The sequence below is a fragment of the Camarhynchus parvulus genome, chromosome 4 (assembly GCF_901933205.1).
Source record: "Camarhynchus parvulus chromosome 4, STF_HiC, whole genome shotgun sequence".
NCBI classification, from domain to species: Eukaryota; Metazoa; Chordata; class Aves; order Passeriformes; family Thraupidae; genus Camarhynchus; species Camarhynchus parvulus.
In genome coordinates, this window is record NC_044574.1 from 66,422,506 (window position 1) to 66,426,720 (window position 4,215).

Sequence of the window (4,215 nt, forward strand, 5' to 3'; positions counted from 1 at the left end):
CTCTGTATTTGGGATTAAACTTTCCATCATAGCGTTGTCATTAGATTGCAAAGGTTCCATATTGTTATTTCCTTATTACAAGAGCTTCATACCTCCTTGATGCTTCTCATGGGCAGCTCCTCTAAGCACTGGCTCTTCCTTCTTCTCACAGCAGCCAACTGACTCCAGTTCCCCTCTCACCCAGCCACCCCACTCTTTTATAGCACTCTTCTTCTCATTGCTTACAGCTGTGGCCTGTTAAAGCCAGGCCTGCTCCTAATCTTTAATAATTAGCCCAGCTGCAACTCCTTAGGGGTAAGATTACTTTCTATACTACCTTTATTTTCTTATATTCTATCCCCCTACATCATAGTAGGAAGCTCTGCTAACAGAAAAATTCTCACCTCCAGCTGTTTTTTACAGAAGCTTATCAGCCAGCAGTGCCAGCAAGAGCCACTGGAGGAATCCATGTGCTTGAAGAGTGGCAACCACTGTTATGTTGGATACCCTAGGGCATCCAGGAGTTTTGCCTGCCTGGGTCTGACAAATAGCAGAGCTGGGCTGGAAGAGCTGTCCTGCCTTACCAGCAGCTGGAAACCAGCTGGGGTACACCAAAGCACCTAAAATAACACTAGATACCTACACCTCAGGTATCTCACTCATCCTCATTTTTATATTCTTGTCTGTCTTGTTAAGGTACCAGAAAAGGAATCACAGACTGATCAAAATCAGGTACAACTTATAGCCATAACTTAATAACTTATGGGCTAAGACCATGCACACACATCAAACAAACAGATGGAGGGAGATAGTTTCATTTTCATGTTGTTGCTGTTAATCAGAATATCCAAATAATATTAGTTTATCTGTACTCATGGCACATATCACTGTTTAGATAAAAATAATTCATTTGGAGGAATAGGTTTTTGAATAATTTTATCCAGATGTTGGATAAAATTCCAAAATAAAAGAGTTTACAAGTACCAGATCTTATGCCCCTTGTTTATTATCACAGCTGGGTAGCAGGATGTTGTCACCCAAATATCCAGTGTAAGACCACCTTGTTTGACACAGAGAGATGTGGAAGTAACTAGTCCTATTATTGAAGAGAAACACTAAATGGGATTTAAGGCCCAGGTCATGTTGTAGCCAAGATATTATTAGACAAAGAATGAGCATGGGCAGAGAATGACAACAAAAGCAAAGCAAACAATCACATCGCTTCCTCTGACTGCTCTGTTAATAATTACAGACAACCCATTCATTCTTCAAGAACCTGCTACCCATCCAAAAAAGTCCAGGCTGTGTTTCAGCCAACAAGCAAGATGAAAGACTTCACAAAACTACCACACAGTGCCTGGACTGCCAGCTTTGAAACAAACTAAACAAGATGCCAGGAGAAAACAGTGCTAATCTCTTCCCATTTCCAGTATTTTTAGCCAAGTACTGCAATGACTCTCACTGAGAGTTTTGTATCAGTAGGGTAATCTATTTTTAGCCCATGGAATTTCCTGTATCACTTTACTCTGTCAAACAGAAAATGCTCTCAATGAATCCAAGCAATGACATCCAAGCAATGACAGAAGTTACAGAACATTACTTTTTCCCAAGCCTTTTCTTTCCTGCCAAACCTAATAATTTTTTATAGAACCACTGCCTTTCCAGTTTTGTGTCATTTTATTCAATGACCTCACAAGGCTTTGCCTCATACTGTAAAATCCTCAGTAAACATTTAATTAAGGACACAAATAATTGTAACCTATTATTAAGAAAATCATAATGAACATCCAATCAGAATCAGGTGCAGTGCTTATTGTTCTTTAAACATACAGTTGCTGGTTTGGGCATACATGAACAGGGTTTAAGCTGCTTTTCTATTTTCAGAAAAGACTCTCTTACCATATTATATAAGGGTACAAAACCTCTCATACATGAGGAGTATGTGCAACAGCAAGTCAGTCTCCTAAGGCAGTACAGACTATCATGTCCCAATACATTTTTAATAGCAGATATTCTTTTTATCAGTTCCACTGACACAGCTTTGAAGATACTGGATAGCAAAAGCATAACCTGCTAAACCATTCCAAAATAAATGGAGAAAATTTAATCATTCTGCACATTTCTACTCCTATGCCTCTGCAATTCTTCTATGGATAGACATTCCCTAAATTTTTGAAGCCACAAAGGCATATTCCCTTGCTGAAGTGAATTCATTCCTGTCCTGTCAGATGATGGGTGATGATTTCTCAGAGCTTTCAGTAATGTAAAATCTGGAAGTATTTTCATTATTTTCACTTGACATAGCATGTTTTTTACTTGATATACCCAAGTCACTGATGACAACACAGGAATCTTAACTGAAATCTTAATTTCCACCTTCCAAATGAAAACTCTGCCTCAAAATCACCTCCTGATAAGAAATAGTGAATCTTCCCCGTTACTTTGATACTTTCACTGTAGGCATCACTAACAAAAACTAAAAAAACCCCACATTTCCTCAAAGGCTGAAATTCAAGGAAAACAGCCTTTGTGAATGGAAAAACATACATAGTCCTATAAAATGGCCAACTAAAACTATGATATTGTTTTTTCAACTATCAAAATCTTTGGAATTCATGTTTTAGTTTAGCACTTCCTTTTACTTATTCCTATGTGTGAAATAGAGCTATATTTAATTCTCAGTACAAGTGTAGCTAACTCAACTTCTGTTGCAATAAAACTAGATACAGGAGCAATTAAAACTTTTTACAGGAGACTAGTTCAAAAAAATTAAGATGCTGCATGATAGCAGACACAGGAAAGAGACAGTCATACATATATGCATTAAATCCTCAGAAATATTTGTGCTCTGAGATTTTTTCCTCACTGTCCTAATGAGAAAACACTATCTCCCCCTCTTGATTACAAACAGGCTCAGAAAAGTCACTGGTGTTAAAAAGGAAATAATTCGACCCACCCTATTGACAGAAGCAATTAGCATGCTTGTTGTAAGAGCAAATGGATTATGTTAAGGTTAGGGAAATGGGAAAGAGAAAAGATTTGGAGCCCTGGAATCAGTAGAGTGGGAGGCAGCAAGTGAGGTGAGCCAGCTGTGCTCTTACACTGGAAGAGCTGCATTTGGGTTTAAAACAACAGGTGCCCTTTGTCACCTTCAGAATCACTCCAGACACACAGCTGAGGGTGAGTTTTAAGATGAATTATTGATATATGGCACAAATACATATGCTAAGAAGGCAATTCTAATGGAAACTTGTTGAATATGTTTTTCTAAATAATTATTTCTGTAACTTCATAATGTTTTTCCTTTAAAAAAGAGAAGTGAAGGTAGCTTTTCTTATATTTAATGCATTTCCAACAAAAGTAGCATGGTTACTGACTTTTCTGTGTGTGCAAGGATGAAGGATGATGCAAATTGGCCTGAGACTCACTATGTAAAGAGATTCACTTCTGCTTCACTGTTATTTTTGAAAGGAATTTCTTCAGCAATGCCATTCAAAGAAAGAAGTCTGTTTTTTTTTCCTCTGTTGTTGCAATTCAAGTAGTAATAAAACCTAGTAAAGAGAATACTTCAGTCTCTTATTTTGTTCTCTGAAACAGGATTGCTGTTTTTTAAAGAGTTGCTTTTCAGCTGCTTGTTCAGAATCCCTTATACAATTGATTATGCCAGCTTGCCTGTTGCTGATGTGCCTGAGGCAGATTGCTATGTTTTCAGAACAAACAAATATTAAAACATACATAGAATTCAGCTGAATGTTAAAAACAAGGCAGTGGAGTCTGTTTACAGCTCTCAGCAATGTTTTCACAACGATTGAGACATTTTATTTTATTATACCAATGTAAAGCTCTGTTTATCACAGAATTTCTATTGATGTTTCCTCCCTGGATGATCTATTTAAATCATCATTAAGTGATCCCTTTCAATTCAAGCCCTGCTCACTGAAATATAACCAGCTCATAGTAAACAAATGAATGTGCTGGTGCCTTTATCATTCCTCTGAAATAGGCAGCTCCTTGTGGAGCACAGTAAAAGATCCCCACAATGTTAGATCAGGCCAAGCTAAATTGCAGCTGAACTGTCCTTTTGCTCTCAAAATCTGCAGGCATGTTTATGAAACACAGGAAGAAGTCAGAAGCTTGTGTAGGAAGGAACAAGCTTTAAAAGGGCTAATGAAAGCATAATTAGATCCCAAATTTTGTCCCTTCTCAGCTGGTCATCCTGACCTTTCATTCTTTTTA